The sequence below is a fragment of the Gorilla gorilla genome, chromosome 9, assembly GCF_029281585.2.
Source record: "Gorilla gorilla gorilla isolate KB3781 chromosome 9, NHGRI_mGorGor1-v2.1_pri, whole genome shotgun sequence".
In the NCBI taxonomy this organism is placed as follows: Eukaryota; Metazoa; Chordata; class Mammalia; order Primates; family Hominidae; genus Gorilla; species Gorilla gorilla.
Window position 1 is genome coordinate 74,688,054 of NC_073233.2, and position 18,165 is coordinate 74,706,218.

At 40.8% G+C, this 18,165-nt stretch overlaps 1 protein-coding gene across 6 annotated transcripts in view; it reads left to right on the forward strand.

The window, feature by feature from the left end:
• TOP6BL (TOP6B like initiator of meiotic double strand breaks) overlaps nt 1-18,165 on the forward strand; it is a 98,658-nt gene that overhangs the window by 25,047 nt on the left and 55,446 nt on the right. The window lies entirely within an intron of this gene.

The following is an 18,165-nucleotide window of genomic DNA, read 5'->3' on the forward strand; positions in this document are numbered from 1 at the left end:
TGTTTTTTGAGACAGAGTCTCACTCTGTCACCCAGGCTGGAGTGCAGTGGCGCAATCTTGGCTCACTGCAAGCTCCACCTCCTGGGTTCATGCCATTCTCCTGCCTCAGCCTCCTGAGTAGCTGGGACTACAGGTGCCCACCACCACGCCTGGCTAATTTTTTTTTTTTTTTGTATTTTTAGTAGAAATGGGGTTTCACTGTGTTAGCCAGGATGGTCTCAAACTCCTGACCTCGTGATCCGCCCGCCTCGGCCTCCCGAAGTGCTGGGATTACAGGCGTGAGCCACCGCGCCTGGCCTGAGATTAGCAGTTTTATAAGAAGAGGAAGGGAGAGAGAGATTATTCTCTTTTTCCCTCTCCCTCCCTTGTATCCACCAAGGAAAGGCCATGTGAGGGCACAATGAGAAGGCAGCTATCTGAAAGCCAGGAAGAGAGCCCTCATCAGGAACCAAATCAACTGGCACCTTGATCTTGGCCTTCCCAGCCTTCAGAATTGTGAGAAATAAATTTCTCTTGTTTAAGCTACCTAGTTTATGGTCTCTTGTTATGGCAGCTTGAGTGGACTAAGACAACATTTATCCTAAAAAGATACACACATGGCCAGTAAACCCATGAAAAGATAGATGCTCAGCATCATTAGTCATTAGGGAAAAATGCAAGTCAAAAACATAATGAGGCCAGGCACGGTGGCTCATGCCCGTAATACCAGCGCTTTGGGAGGCTGAGGTGGGAGGATCACCTGAGGTCAGGAGTTGGAGACCAGCCTGGCCAACATAGTGAACCCTCATCTCTACTAAAAATACAAAAATTAGCTAGGCATGGTGGCCGGTGCCTGTAATCCCAGCTACTTGGGAGGCTGACCCAGGAGAATGGCTTGAACTCAGAAGGTGGAGGTTACAGTGAGCTGAGATCACACCACTGCACTCCAGCCTGGGTGACAGAACCAGACTCTATCTCAAAACAAATGCACACACACCAGTGGTAATATGAAATTGAAGTTTTTTAAACTCCATCTTCCCCTTTACTTCCCTCTTCTCTTTCCTGACACCCCTTCTGGCCTCCTTACCCATCATTGGCCACTTAGCATAGTATAATCCCCTGCTGCCTTGACTTTCTACTTTTTCTTTCTTATCAGTCTCCAGGCTTGGGTAATCACCATTATTATTATTTTTTCATTCTTATTTCAAAGCTACCAAGTGTTACTTGTGTAAATCATAAAACTGAATGTTGGGTACGCTATAAATTTAAGGAGAATTTCTAACTTCTTGGGGTTGTTCAGTACTCTTATCTTGTTTATTCTTTTATATAATTCCCATAGTGTATATTTCAAATTACCTGACACTCAATAAATGTCTTTACCTTCTATTTTTCTGAAAAGGTTGAGGTTATCCAAATGGCACTTCTTCTGGATTTCTTTTTTTTTTTTTTTTTTTTAGAGATGAGGTCTTGCTATGTTGCCCAAGCTGGTCTTGAACTCTTAGGCTCAAGCAATCCTCCCACCTCGGCCTCCCAAAGTGCTGGGATTACAGGCATGAGCCACCATCCTCAGCAATTCCAATTTCTTTTTAAGAAATTTAAATTTGAGGCTGGGCGTGGTGGCTCATGCCTGTAATCCCAGCACTTTGGAAGGCCAAGGCGGGCGGATCATGCGGTCAGGAGATCGAGACCATCCTGGCTAACATGGTGAAACCCCGTCTCTACTGCAATAGAATGTGGCTGCCATGCTGGCTTTGCAACTTCAAGAGATCCTCTGCACCCTTACACTTCTCAGCCAATTTGTGGAAGAAGTGGCCAACGCCTTCCAGTGCCACATCATTGTGGTCAAAATAGAAGCCCAGAATGAGAGAGATGTAGGAGGCCTACAGATACAAATTGACCAGGCGATTGACAGCTGCCTCCAACTCGATGAAATAATTCTGATGAGTCTAGTTGGCAAGAAGGAGCTAACCACAAAAACAGTGTTGGCTGGTCTCAGAAGCAGGAGATGGCCGAGAAGATGGTCCTGGAGGTTGCAAGTGGAGAGGACATTGGAGGGCAGTTAGAGGCTGGAAGAGAGGGAGTCCCTGGGTTTGTTCCATCCAAATACTATTGAAGCAAGAGACAGATGTGTGGGACTGTCAAATGCACTGCCAGAACATCCATGAACAGCTCATGGTTCAAGAAGTAATTTCAACTTTAAAGGCTTATTATTTAGGAAATACATTTTATAAGACTATAGCTGCCATAGATAGTGAGTAGAGTCAATTGAAAACCTTCTGGAAAGGAGTCACCATTCTAGATGCCATTAAGAGCATTCGTCATTCATAGGAGGAGGTCAAAACATCAACATTAACAGGAGTTTGGAAGAAGTTGATTCCAACCCTTATGGATGACTTTGAGGGGTTCAAGACTTAAGTGGAAGAGTTAACTGTAAATGTGGCCCGGCCAGTAAGTGGTATTTTTTTAAGAATTTCATTTTCCAACTGTTTCTTGCTAGTATTTGAAATACAATTGATGTTTATATATTTTTCAAGCTTGCTAAACTAGCCTGGGAAACATAGCAAGGCCCCATATCTACAAAACATTTCTAAAAGTTAGTTGGGCATGGTGCTGCATGCCTATAGTCCTAGCTACTCAGGAGGCTGAAGCAGAAGGATTGATTGAAACCAGGAGTTGGAGGGTGCAGTGAGCTATAATTTTGCCACTGCACTCCAGCCTCGGAGACAGAGCAAGACCCTATCTCAAAGAATAAAAATCTTGGCCGGGCACCGTGGCTCATGCCTGTAATCTCAGCACTTTGGGAGGCTAAGGCAGGCAGATCATCTGAGGTCAGGAATTCGAGACCAGCCTCGCCAACATGGCGAAACCCCGTCTCTACTAAAAAATACAAAAATTAGCTGGGTGTGGTGGTGCGTGCCTTTATTCCCAGCTACTCCAAAGGCTAAGGCAGCAGAATCAGCTGAACCTGGAAGGTGGAGGTTGCAGTGAGCTGAGATCATGCCACTGCACTCCAGCGTGTATTGTTAGATTTGATTTGCCATAATTTTATTAAGAATTTTTGCATCTATGTTCACAAAGGATATGTGTAATTTTCTTTTCTTGTAATGTCTTTGTCTTTTTTTGGTACAAGTAATACTGGCCTCATAGAATGACTTTGGACATATTCTCTGTTCTTCAATTGCCTGGAAGAGTTTGTAGAAGATATTATGTCTTCCTTAAATATTTGGTACAATTTCTTCCTTAAATATTTGGTGCAAATCATCAAGGAAGCCATCTGGGCCTGATTTTTTCCTTCCTGGGAAATATTTTAACTACAAATTCAATTTCTTTAATAATTATACAGTCTCTCTCTCTCTTTTTGAGACATGGTCTCTGTTGCCCAGGCTGGAGTATGGTGGGGCAATCTCAGCTCATTGCAGCTTTGACCTCCCTGGCTCAAGCGATCCTCCTGCCTCAGATTCAGGACTATAGGCCTGCACCACCACACCTGGTTTGTATTTTTTGTAGAGACAGGGTCTCACTGTGTTGCCCAGGCTAGTCTGGAACTCCTGGGCTCAAGTGATCCTCTTGCCTCAGCCTCCTAAAGTGCTGGGATTATAGGCACGTACCACTGCACCTGGCCTTTTTTTTCCCTGAGTAAGCATGGGTAATTTGTGTCAAGGAATTTGTCCATTTTATCTAAGTTATTGGGTTATTGACATAAAATTGTTCATAATTTTCCTCATTATCTTTCTAATGTTTGTAGAATCTCTAGCAATATCCTCTTTCTTACTCCCTGGTGTTGGTTATTTATATCTTCTCTTTTATTTTCCTTGATCAGTCTGGCTAGAAAGAACCAGGTTCTTCCTGTTGTTCTAATTCATTCATTTACACTCTGATCTTTTATTCTTTCTTTTGCTTGTTTGGGGTCTTACTTGCTCTTCTGTTTCTAGTTTTATAAAGTGAAAGCTGCAGTCATTGATTAGAGACAGTTCTTTTCTACGCTAAAGTCATAATGACATTTTACGTAATTTCTTTTTTCTTTTTTTTGAGACAGAGTCTTGCTCTGTTGCTCAGGCTGGAGTGCAGTGGAGTGATCTCAGCTCACTGCAACCTCTGCCTCCCAGGTTCAAGCGATTCTCCTGTCTCAGCCTCCCGAGTAGCTGGGATTACAGGCCCCCACCACCAAGCCCAGCTAATTTTTGTATTTTTAGTAGAGACACCACGTTGGCCAGGCTGGTCTCAAACTCCTGACCTCAGGTGATCCACCCGCCTTGGCCTCCTAACGTGCTGGGATTATAGGTGTCAGCCACCACGTCCGGCCTATATAATTTCTTTAATAGTGCTAAAGTTTTAAATTTATATTTATTATTACATCTAGTGAATCTGGAGTTTATTTTTGTTTTGCTTTGCTAACCAGCTGACTTTAGTGGAGTTTATTTTTATTTTATTTATGATGTAAGTTAGGAATCTAATTTAAATCCTTTTCCAAACAGATTGCTACTTGTCCCAACTCAGTTTATTATTGAATAGTACTTTACCCAGTAATTTATATTATTAGTCTGTCATATACTAAGATTCTATATATGCTTGGGTCTGTTCCTGGGTAATCTAGTCTTTATCTCTGTGCCTGGGCCAGTATTGTAGAGTTTTATTTCCTAAAGCTTTAGAATAAATCTTGCTATATGATAGGGCAAATCTCTCCTCCTTGTTTTTCTTTTTCAGAATCGTCTTTGGTGTTTTTTTGTTTTGTTTTGTTTTGTGCTTTTGACAAAGTCTCGCTGTGTCACCCAGGCTGGAGTGCAGTGGCACAATCTCGGCTCACTGCAAGCTCCGCCTCCTGGGTTCACGCCATTCTCCTACCTCAGCCTCCTGAGTAACTGGGACTACAGGCGCCCGCCACCACGCCTGGCTAATTTTTTTGTTTTTTTGTTTCTTTTGTATTTTTAGTAGAGACAGGGTTTCACTGTGTTAGCCAGGATGGTCTCGATCTCCTGACCTCGTGATCCGCCCGCCTTTGCCTCCCAAAGTGCTGGGATTACAGGCGTGAGTCACCGCGCCTGACCTTGTCTTTGGTTTTTAAAACCTTTACTCTTGGCTATGAGTTTTATAATTAGTTAAGTTCCAGGCTGGACATGGTGGCTCACGCCTGTAATCCCAGCACTTTGGGAGGCCAAGGCTGGCAGATTACCAGAGGTGGGAGTTAGTGACCAGCCTGGCCAACATGGTGAAACCCTGTCTCTACTCAAAATGCAAAAATTAGCCGGGCATGGTGGCGGGTGCCTGTAGTCCCAGCTACTCCGGAAGCTGAAGTGAGAGACTCACTTGAACCCAGGAGGCGGAGGTTGCAGTGAGCTGAGATCGCACCACTGCACTCCTGCCTGGGTGACAGAGTGAGACTCTGTCTCAAAAAAAAAAAAAAAAAAAAAAAAAAGCTCCATAAAAAAATCTTGTTGTGATTTTCATTGCTATTAAATGGAATTATAGATTAAGTTGGTGGCAATGAACATTTTTAGCATTGTTTTTGTGAGATGATATATCTTGTCATTTATTTAGATTTTTCTTTTAAAAATGTTATTTAATTTTAGTTGTCACATTTTTAAGAGATAGGCACTATAAGGGAGAATAAGGGGCTCGACCAAGAGCAAATGGCTATAAGCCAAAGTCTGCCTGACTTTAGAGACCATTTTGCCAGGTGTTATTATTTGTTCAAAATATTGCCTGCTCTTCTCCTGGGAGAATTATATTTTTTGCCTTATGAGTATAAGGCTGGGTCATGTAACTTGCCAGGGCCAATGAAATGTGAGTGGAAGTGACATGTGTCGCCTTCCAGGAGAAGCTTTAAGAGTCTATGTGTATTTTGCTGGTAGCTTCTTTTCCTTTGCCATGAGGCTAGGATGTCTCAGATGAGTGGGTACTCCTTTAGCCCAGGTCTTGCTTGGATGTGGCTCTTGTTGGCTTTGAGTTCACTTATGGTTCTGCAACCTCTTAACTGGCTTCTGGAGTTCTCACAAAAGATAATTTGATATTGCTGTTGAGTTGGTTTTTCTGTGGGGGAAACGAGGGCCTGGGGCTTCCTATCCTGCCATCTTGCTGATGTCATTCCTATTTAGATCTTTTATGTTAACACTTTAAAATTCTTTTCATAATGGTCTTAGATATCTTTTGCTATATTTATTTATATAGTCTTATATAGTTTTTGTTGCTATTATGAATGATATTCATTTTTTTCAACCCTACTGAATTCATCCCTTATTAATTTGGATAATTTATCTGTGGATTCTTTTGGATCCTCTATATGGGCACTCAAAGCATCTCTAAATTATGACAACTCCATCTTTTCCTTTTCAATCCTTATATGGCTTCTTTTTTTTTTTTTTCGAGACAGAGTCTCACTCTGTCACCCAGGCTGGAGTGCAGTGGCGTGATCTCGGCTCACTGCAACCTCCACCTCCCGGGTTCAAGTGATTCTCCTACCTCAGCCTCCTGAGTAGCTGAGACTACAGGCATACACCACCATGCCTGGGTTACTTGTGTATTTTTAGTAGAGACGGGATTCTACCATGTTGGCCAGCCTGGTCTTGAACTCCTGACCTCAAGTGATCTGCCTGCCTCGGCCTCCCAAAGTGCTGGAACTACAGGCATGAGCCATCACGCCTGGCATATGGCTTACTTCTTTTCCTTGTCATATTGTATTGGATAGAATAGTACTAGTATTAAATAGAATAGCAGGGGTAATATTAGGCATCTGTCTTGCTTTCCTTAAACAAGGAAATTAAACAAGGAAGGATTATTTAAAAGTCTACCATTGGCCGGGAGCAGTGGCTCATGCCTGTAATCCCAGCACTTTGGGAGGTCAAGATTGGAGGATCATTTGAGGCCAAGAGTTCGAGACCAGCCTGGTCAACATAGCAAGTCCCCATCTCTTAGAAGAAAAAAAAGTCCATTATTAAGTATATTTGCAATAGTTTTTGTACCTGCTCCTGTTAAGTTTAGGAAATTATTTTCTATTCCTAATTTGCCAGCGTGTTTGTTATGAATGAGTGCTGTATTTCCTGAAATGCTTTTTCTAGGCCAGGCACAGTGGCTTATGCTAGTAATCCCAGCACTTTGGGAGGCCAAGACGGGAGGATCACTTGACACTGGTAGTAGAAGACCAGCCTGGGCAGCATGGCAAGACCCAGTCTCTACAAAAAAATACAAAAATTAGCTGGGCATGGTGGTGTGCAGCTGTAGTGTCCCAGCTTCTTGGGAGCCTGGGACAGAAGGATAGTTTGGCCCCAAGAGGTGGGGGCTACACTGAGCCAGAATCATGCCCATCATGTTTTTTTAATACTGTTGTAATCACTATATCTATATCTATATATCTATATCTATGTATCTATATCTATATATATCTATATCTATATATCTATATCTATAATGTTGTCCTATGTCTTTTTTTACTTAACATAAGCATTTTTCATGTTATGACATAGTCTTCTAGTCATTATTTTAATGGCTAAATTATCCATCAAGATGTATCATAAATTAGCCATTTTTCTATTAATAGACATTTAGGTTTATTCTTTTTTTCCCCCCATTATTATGAATAGCAGGATAGTTTAGTGTCTAGGAGATTATACTGTGTGTTCTTGAACAAGTTTTTGATCTTTTGAAAGCACCTACCTCATAAAATTGTTTTGAGGATTAAGTGAAGTAATACGTATAATGCATGTAGCACAGTGGTTATTCTGAATACACAGTTCTCAATAAGTGCTAATTAATATCACTGGAATGAATATCTTAATGCATATAGCTCTTTACTATATTGAAAATTTTAGGATTAATTTTATGAGATAGAATTAACTTGATCAAAGTCTGTGTACATTTTTATGGCTCTGAAATTGCTTTGTAAAAAGTGTTGGCCAGGCGTGGTGGCTCATACCTGTGATCCCAGCACTTTGGGAGGCTGACATGGGCGGATCACTTGAAGTCAGGAGTTCAAGACCAGCCTGCTAACATGGTGAAACCCCATCTCTACTAAAAATACAAAAAAATAGCCTGTAGTCCCAGCTACTCGGGAGGCTGAGGCAAGGGAATCACTTGAATCCAGGAGGTGGAGGTTGCAGTGAGCCAAGATCACACCACTGCACTCCAACCTGGGCATCAAAGCAAGACTCCATCCCCCCCAAAAAAGTTGTGTCTTGTAATGCTAACATTTGTAGCAAAGTTACCAACTTCACCGTACTTTGCTAGCATTGGGAATTTCAATTACTTAAAATATTTAAGCTAATTTACAAGTTAATGAGATGGTTAAAAGTTTTAATTATATTTCTCTGAACCTTTTAATAAGTGTTTACCACCTCTATTTTCTGTTTTCTGAACTTTGTGTCTTTTTTTTTTTTCTTTCTTTCTTTTTTTTTAAGAGACAGTCTCAAACTCCTGGGCTCAAGTGATTCTCCTGCCTCAGCCTCCCAAATTGCTGGGATTACAGACTTGAGCCACTGCACCCAGCCTTCTCCATGTCTTTAGGGACAAACTTCTAGGATGAAATTTAGGATGAATTAAGTCATTAGCTTGACACCATGATGTACAAATCCCTGAATTTCAGTTTCATTGTTATAATGCCATTGTTTCAAGATGCTCAGTTGGCTATGGAAAGATAGGTCATCTATCCCAGCTACTCAGGGGAATCTTTTGAGCCCAAGAGGTCAAGGCTACAGTGAGCTGCGATCACAGCACTGCACTCTAGCCTGGGCAACAAAGTGAGACTGTCTCCAAAAATAAAATATAAAGTTTATATGGAAAGAAAAAGACCCAGAATAGCCAACGCCATATTGAAGAATAAAGTCAGGGGACTGGCACTACCTGACTTCAAGACTTACAAAGCTACAGTAGTTAGCCCAAGGTAATTAACAGATTCAATGCCATCCCCATCAAGCTACCAATGACTTTCTTCACAGAATTGGAAAAAACTACTTTAAAGTTCATATGGAACCAAAAAAGAGCCCGCATTGCCAAGTCAATCTTAAGCCAAAAGAACAAAGCTGGAGGCATCATGCTACCTGACTTCAAACTATATTACAAGGCTACAGTAACCAAAACAGCATGGTACTGGTACCAAAACAGAGATATAGACCAATGGAACAGAAAAGCCCTTAGAAATAATGCCGCATATCTACAACTATCTGATCTTTGACAGACCTGACAAAAACAAGCAATGGGGAAAGGATTCCCTATTTAATAAATGGTGCTGAGAAAACTAGCTAGCCATTTGTAGAAAGCTGAAACTGGATCCCTTCCTTACACCTTATACAAAAATTAATTCAAGATGGATTAAAGATTTACATGTTAGACCTAAAACCATAAAAACTCTAGAAGAAAACCTAGGCAATACCATTCAGGACATAGGCATGGACAAGGACTTCATGTCTAAAACACCAAAAGCAATGGCAACAAAAGCCAAAATTGACAAATGGGATCTAATTAAACTAAAGAGCTTCTGCACAGCAAAAGAAACGACCATCAGAGTGAACAGGCAACCTACAGAATGGGAGAAAATTTTTGCAACCTACTCATCTGACAAAGGGCTAATACCCAGAATCTACAGTGAACTCCAACAAATTTACAAGAAAAAAACAACCCCATCAAAAAGTGGGTGAAGGATATGAACAGACACTTCTCAAAAGAAGACATTTATGCAGCCAAAAAAACACATGAAAAAATGCTCATCATCACTGGCCATCAGAGAAATGCAAATCAAAACCACAATGAGATACCATCTCACACCAGTTAGAATGGCGATCATTAAAAAGTCAAGAAACAACAGGTGCTGGAGAGGATGTGGAGAAATAGGAACACTTTTACACTGTTGGTGGGACTGTAAACTAGTTCAACCATTGTGGAAGTCAGTGTGGTGATTCCTCAGAGATCTAGAACTAGAAATACCATTTGACCCAGCCATCCCATTACTGGGTATATACCCGAAGGATTATAAATCATGCTGCTATAAAGACACATGCACATGTATGTTTACTGCGGCACTATTCACAATAGCAAAGACTTGGAACCAACCCAAATGTCCAACAATGATAGACTGTATTAAGAAAATGTGGCACGTATACACCATGGAATACTATGCAGCCATAAAAATGATGAGTTCATGTCGTTTGTAGGGACATGGATGAAGCTGGAAACCATCATTCTCAGCAAACTATTGCAAGGACAAAAACCCAAACACCGCATGTTCTCACTCATAGGTGGGAATTGAACAATGAGAACACATGGACACAGGAAGGGGAACATCACACACCAGGGCCTGTTGTGGGGTGGGGGGAGGGGGAGGGATAGCATTAGGAGATATACCTAATGTTAAATGACGAGTTACTGGGTGCAACACACCAACATGGCACATGTATACATATGTAACAAACCTGCACGTTGTGCACACGTACCCTAAAACTTTAATAAAAAAAAAAAACTGTGGTATTGGCGAAAGAATAGGTAAATAGTGTTTTTTTGCTCAATTTTGAGTATTTTTAAATACTCAAATACTTATAATTCCCTGCCTTATGAGATTATTTTTGCTCTGAAAAGCTAGCTGTCAAGAAAAATTCAAGGAAAAAAATAGTCTTTTATATTCACTTATTTATGATTTCTGGTGCTCTTTATTTCTTCCTGTATAGCTGGGTTTCCATCTTCAGCCTGAAGAAAATCCTTTAGCAAATCTTCTAGCAGCAGATTATTTCATCTTCTATCTTAAAATGCCTTTACCTTAACCTCATTTTTAAAGGATATTGCACTGGAATATCTGGCTTGATAGTTTTCTCCTTTTCAACATTTTGAAAGATGTTGTCAATTGTCTTCTGTGCTTTATTGTTTTTATTTATTTATTTATTTATTTATTTTTGGAGACAGGGTCTCACTCTCTCACCCAGGCCGGAGTGCAGTGGCGTGATCTCGGCTCACTGCAACCTCTGCCTCCCGGGTTCAATTGATTCTTGTGCTTCAGCCTCCTGAGTAGCACTGGGATTACAGACATGTGCCACCACACCTGGCTAATTTTTTTATTTTTAGTAGAGACAGGGTTTTTCCATGTTGACCAGGCTGGTCATGAACTCCTGGCCTCAAGCGATCCACCTACTTTGGCCTCCCAAAGTGCTGGGATTATAGGCATGAGCCACCGCGCGTGGACCTGGCCTTTATTGTTTATGGTAAGAAGTCAGCTGTGATTCATATTATACCTCCTGTGTATATAATGTGTGCTTTTCCTCTGGCTTCTTGCAATATTTTATCTTTATCTTTGGTTTTTATCATTTTGACTATTATATACCTAGGTGGGATTTTCTTTGCATTTATCCTCCTTGGGGTTTGCTGAGCTTTTCACACCTTAATATTTTTCATGAAATTTTAGGGAATTTTGTCCATGGTTTTTTGATGTTTTTCTTGTCCTATTCTCATTTTATTCTCCTGTCCTCCTTCTGGGACTCCCATTGCACATATTTTAGACTGGTTGATACTTTCCTACAGGTTTCTAAGACTATTCATTTTTCTTCAGTCTTTTTTTTCTTTATTCTCCAGATTGGATAGTTTTTGTTATTTGTCTTCAGTGATTTTACTGACTCTTCTGTCACCTCTAATCTGCTATTAAACCTATCCAGTGAATTCTTCATTTCAATTATTTAACTTTTCAGTTATAGAATTTCTTTTTGGTTCTTTTTGTATAGTGTTATCTGCTGACATTTCCTATCAGTTCACTCATTAAGGCCGCCTTTTAAGCCTTTGAACATATTTATAATAGATTCTTTAAAGTCTTTCCTAAATGTAATATCTGTACCATATCAGGTTCTGTTTCTTTTCTTTTTTCAGAGACAGGGTCTCACTCTGTCACCAGGCTGAAAAGTGCAGTGGCACAGTCATAGCTCCTGCAGCCTCCAACTCCTGGGCTCAAGTGATCCTCCCACCTCAGCCTCTTGAGTAGCTAGGACCACAGGCATGTACCACCACGCCCCGCTAATTTTTTAATTTTTTTGTAGAGATGAGTCTTTCCATGTTGCCTAGGCTAGTCTCAAACTCCTGGCCTCAAGCGATCTCCCTGCCTTGGCCCCTCAAAGTGCTGGGATTATAGGCATGAGCCTGGCCCTCAGGTTCTGTTTCTATTAGTTGCTTTTTTTCCCCCTTGACTGTGGGTTATCATTTCCTATTTCTTTGCATATTTAGTACATTTTTGTTTTATACTGGGCAATGTGATCATATTCTATATTGTGTTATCTATCTCTGGAGAGTATTAATTTTTGCTCTAGTAGGCTATGCACCTTGACCTTGTGCAGGCTTGTTTTTATGCATTTTAAAGGGTAGGTCTGTAGAAAGCCAATGCGTTTTTCAAACTCTTCTAATTTGATACCATTTAGCCTCCAAACTCTATCTCCTCTGTGGGTTTTGTCAAGGAATGGCTTTAGACTTTTTTGGGGTGGGTCTAGAGCACACCTTCATCGACAGTATGGTTTTTATTACCGAAGCATTATCTGTGGGGCATCTCAGCTAGACACCAGCAGTTTTAACAAGGTCTCCCCATTTCTAGCTAGGCCTGAAGGCCAACATTTTTCAGCACTGGAGAATCTTGCTAGTGTCTTGTTACATTCTCAACTCCATAGCACCTGCTCTTTGGGAAATCATATGTAGTCTCACTCTCTGCATGGATAGTCCAGACCTTGGCCAAGGACTCATGGGGAGCTCCTACACAGACTTTAGTACCCTACTCTTTGTATCTCCCTCTTCTCCAGTGCCCTGCCCTGCAGATTCCAGGTACTTTCACAACTCCAAAATCTATTCTCTGCCTCCTCAGCTTAGTGGGACCACTGTCCTCTGCTTGGGTTCCATGTCCCTGTTCTGTAGATGGGAAAATTTCCCCAGGCAGACACCCAGGGAAATAACAGGACTAACCTGGTGAGTTTCCCTTCTCTCAAGGGATTGTAACCTTGTGCTATCTATTGTCCAGTGCCTGAAAACAACTGTCTCATATATTTTATCCAGTTTTATAGTAGTTTTTGGTTTGAGGGCTCATTTGGTTATTTCATTAATGCTGGGAGGAGAAGCCCCAGTACATAGTTTTGCTATGTGTTCGTAATGTCATCTGATAGAAAATTTTCTATCTACTTCATCTTTAACAGTTGAAGACCTATGTGAAGAGGTAACTTGATACTGATAATGATCTCTTTCTTCCTCCTTATCCCCACATGATCTCAGCAAAAATGTTAACTCATGTTTAAATGGACATGGTGGTTTGTTTAGTGGTTATTTGAGTGAGGACTTGTAGATGGTAAACATTTTAAGTCTCTCATTTTGTAATGGTAGTTTGGCTCTCTTAAAAGTTCAGATTTGGTTGGGTGAGGTGGCTCATGCCTGTAATCCCAGCACTCTGGGAGGTTGAGGCAGGAAGATCTCTCGAGACCAGCCTGGGCAACATAGTGAGACCCTGTATCTACAAAAAATTACAACAATTTCCCTAAACAGTTTAATATAAAGAAAAAAAATTAGCTGGGCATCGTGTACACCTGTAGTTCTAGTGAGTTGGGAGGCTGAGGTAGGAGGATCCTTTGATCCCAGAAGTTGGAGGCTGCAGTGAGCTATGATCACCCCACTGCACATAGCCTGGGCCACAGAACATGATCCTGTCTCAGATAGACAGACAGACAGACAAATAGATAGATGATAGGTAGATAGATAAAGTAAGTAAGTAAAAGAGTCCAGATTCAAAATTACTTCAGATCTTTGAAGATAGTACTGGATCATCTTCTGACATTTAGCATTGCTAACTTATGGGGTTTTTTTGCTAATTTAATTTTTTTGGTAGCTCGTAGGGTTTTCTGCTTATCCTTGTTATTTTGGGTTTCACTGTGATGTGTTAACTATGTGGCTTTTTTAATTTTTGCTTTTGCCTTGTTTTTTCGAAATTTAGCCTGCTTGACGTTTGGTAAAACTGTTCAGATAGCACTTATATCTGTCTTTGTTTTATATTTCTCAGTCATTATTTCTTCTGGATCTATTTTTAATGTCTCTTGCCTTTTATTCTTTTAATTGATATAAAATTCATATACCATAAACACAACCATTTTAAAGTATACAATTTGGTGGTTTTTAGTATATTTTCGGGATTGTATAACTAATATTTTTTGGCAGGGTCTCACTCTGTCACCCAGGCAGGAGTGCAGTGGCGTGATCATGGTTCACTGCAGCCTCTACCTCCTGGCCTGAGGTAATCCTCCCACTTCAGCCCTCTGAATAGTTGGGACTAGAGCTGTGCACCACCACACCTAGTTAATTTTTTTGTTTTTGTTTTTTTGTTTTTTGTTTTGTTTTGTTTTTGTTTCTGAGATGGAGTCTCGCTCTGTTGCCCAGGCTGGAGTGCAGTGGCGCGATCTCGGCTCTCTGCAAGCTCCACCTCCTGGGTTCATGCCATTCTCCTGCCTCAGCCTCCCGAGTAGCTGGGACTACAGGCGCCTGCCACCAAGCCTGGCTAATTTTTTTTTGTATTTTTAGTAGAGACAGAGTTTCACTGTGTTAGCCAGGATGGTCTCGATCTCCTGACCTCGTGATTCGCCCACCTTGGCCTCCTAAAGTGCTGGGATTACAGGCGTGAGCCACTGCACCCTGCCATTTTTTTGTATTTCTTATAGAGATGGGGTTTTGCCAAGGGGTGGTCTCAAACTTCTGGGCTCAAGCGGTCCTCCCGCCTTGGCCTCCCAAAGTGCTGGGACTATAGGCATGAGCCACTGCTTCATGCCTGTATAACTGTTATCACTATCCAATTCCAGTACATTTTCATCCAGAAAAAGAAACCGTGTACTCATTAGCAGTCACTCTGCTTACTTTCATTCTCTATGCCTTGGCAAACACTAATCTACTTTCTGTCTCTGTCGATTTGCTTATTTTGGACATCTCATATAAATGGAATCATACAATATGTAGCATTTTGTGTGTGGGTTCTTTAAGCATTATATTTTCAAGGCCTATCCATGTTGTTTCATGTAACAGTACTTCATTTCTTTTTATGGCTGAATACTCCCCATTTAGTTAAGCCATTCATCATTTGATGGACATTTGGGTTGTTTCCACTTTTAGCTGTTCTGAGTAATCCTGCTATGAGCATTCATGTACTAAGTTTTCTTTTACATTTGCTCTTTTACTGTGTCCAATCTAACCATCCATAGAGTTTTAATTTCAAACACTGTATCTTTAATTTCTTTTCTTTTCTTTTTTTTTTGTATCTTTAATTTTTAAGATTTCTTTTTTTTTTTTTTTTTTGAGAGTCTCGCTCTATCGCCCAGGCTAGAGTGCAATGGCGTGATCTCAGCTCACTGCAACCTCTACCTCCCTGGTTCTAGCAGTCCTCCTGCCTCAGCCTCCCCAGTAGCTGGGATTACAGGCACCCACCACCATGCCCGGCTAATTTTTAAAATATTTTTAGTAGAGACAGGGTTTCACCATGTTGTCCAGGCTGGTCTTGAACTCCTGACCTCAGGTGATCCACCCGCCTTAACCTCCCAAAGTGCTGGGATTACAGGCATGAGCCACCGTGCCAAGCCAGTTTCCAAGATTTCTAATACCCCATTACTTTCTGTTTAATTTACGACAGTGTTTCCTTGTTTCATGGCTTCTTTTTCTTTTTAAAGGTATAAAATATAGATACTTATTTAAAAATCTCTCCCAGATTGTTCTATTAACTTTATTTCCTTAGGTATAAGTGCATTGGTTGATGTGTATTATCGTTTTCATGGTATTAATCTTCTTTGCCTGGTAATTTTTAATTAAGAGCTAATTGTTCATGATATGTTTAATCTGAACACATTTTGTGTTGACAACTGTCCTGTAGGAGGCTCTCTGAGTTGCTGAGCCTTAGCCTTGTATGATGTATACCTAGGATTAATCTTTGTATGGGTGGTAAGATGCAAAGCTCTTGCATCTTAATAGATTATATAGTTCTGAGTCCTTTCACCACTTACATGAAATGGCTCTATGGCCCTCATCTCATATCAGTGAGGCTGCTGCCAGAATCCCCTTGGCTGTAACCAACATTCAGGTAGACAAGCAGTGCACCTCTAGTCCTTGTTCATGGGTTGGTCCCTTGCTTAGACCTCCTGTGTGTGGCTCTTGCTCTTAAACCTATAAGTGTTACAGTATTGGCTCTATGTTTTTTCCTAGTCTAGGCCCAAATACTATGCATCTTTTTAGTTCTTGTCTACTATTGTGGAATCTCTCTTTTGTTCCCTTTTTGTTGTTCTTTTCAAAGGAGGAGAAAGAAGAACACCTTTCCATTTCTGGTCTATAAAGATTTCTCTGTTCTGGCCAGATATGGTGGCTTACACCTGTAATCCCAGCACTTTGGGAGGCCAAGGCGGGCAGATCACTTGAGGCCAAGAGTTCAAGACCAGCCTGGCCAACATGGCAAAACCTGTTTCTACTAAAAATACAAAAATTAGCCAGGCATAGTGGCACAACCCTGTGATCCTAGTTACTCAGGAGGCTGAGGCAGGAGACCCTGTTGAACCTGGGAGGCAGAGGTTGCAGTGAGCCAAGATCATGCTACTGCACTCCAGCCTGGGTGACAGAGCAAAACTCTGTCTTAAAAAAAAAAAAAAAAAAATATATATATATATATATATATATATATATATATATATATTTCTGTTTTCTTTTTTTCTCACCATGACTATGTATTTATTAAGATTTAAAAATATTTGTATTATTTTATATGTTTGAACAGGAAGATGAGATTTCAGCATATGCTCAATTCATCTTGAAATCAAAGGCTTTTACTTAGTTATTGTTTCACCTTTTTACATTTAACTGTAGTCAACCTATCTGGATTTGTGTGTTTGTGTGTGTGGAGTGAGACTACTGAAATTGATTTCCCCCCAAATATCTACACAATTTATTTTAAATTAGTAAGATTTCTGAAGAATTCAGTTATGTACAAACCTTTTCTCATATATCCACATTTACCCCATTTCTGTACTGTCTTACTAATCAAACTGAAATAGGATTCAGGTACAATTTTTTCTTACTTCACAGAATGGTAATTGAATCACAGAAAAGGGGGGTTGCCTTAGGTCAGAAAGTTGATCAGTGGTGAAACTGAAGATTGACGTAAGACATCCTGGTTTAGTGTTAAGTTCATTAAACTTCAGTGTAGCATACCCTTGCTGTCCTATTATCAAGGGCTTTGTAACTGAATTAGGTTTGAAAAACAAACTAATGGCAAGAACAATATTACCCATTAAGATTGATAGCTACAATTTTTGTTTTGTTTTTTTTTTTGAGATGGAGTTTTGCTCTTGTTGCCCAGGCTGGAGTGCAATGGCACGATCTTGGCTCACTGCAACCTACACCTCCCAGGTTCAAGCAAGTCTCCTGCCTCAGCCTCCTGAGTAGCTGGGACTACAGGAGCATGCCACCACACCTGGCTAATTTTTGTATTATTAGTAGAGACGGGGTTTCACCATGTTGATCAGGCTGGTCTCGAACTCCTGACCTCAGGTGATCCACCCACCTTGGCCTCCCAAAGTGCTGGAATTACAGGCGTGAGCCACCGCGCCCAGCCGATAGCTAGGATTTGATCTTGGGAATGTGCACACTTTTTTGAGGTGGTTAAAACATTATGAGATATGTAGCATGAATGCCTTAGGAGAAACTTGTGCTGTTATTTTAGGGCATTTTTTTTTTAATCATCGTTAGGTTTTTAAAGTTTAATTTTTGTATAATATCAACATTGTCAACCTCAATAACAAAGCAGGCCAGGCGCGGTGGCTCATGTCTGTAATCCCAGCACTTTGGGAGGCTGAGGCAGGCGGATCACCTAAGATCGGGAGTTCGAGACCAGCCTGGCCAACGTGATGAAACCCTATCTCTATTAAAAATACAAAAAAAAAAAAAAAACTAGCGGGGCATGGTGGTGCATGCGTGTAATCCCAGCTACTTGGGTGGCTGAGGCATAAGCATCACTTGAACCCAGGAGGCGGATGTTGCAGCGAGCCGAGATAGCGCCATTGCACTCCAGCCTGGGTGACAGAGTAAGACCCTGACTCAAAAAAAAAAAAAAAAAAAAAAAGTTACATGCCTGAGAGTCATTCTTGAATTTTTCAGCCTTCAGCTCTAAATTAGTTCATGTACTAGACTTGTGTTTATTACATAATTAGTTGATTTATTAAAAAATACAAGAATATCAGA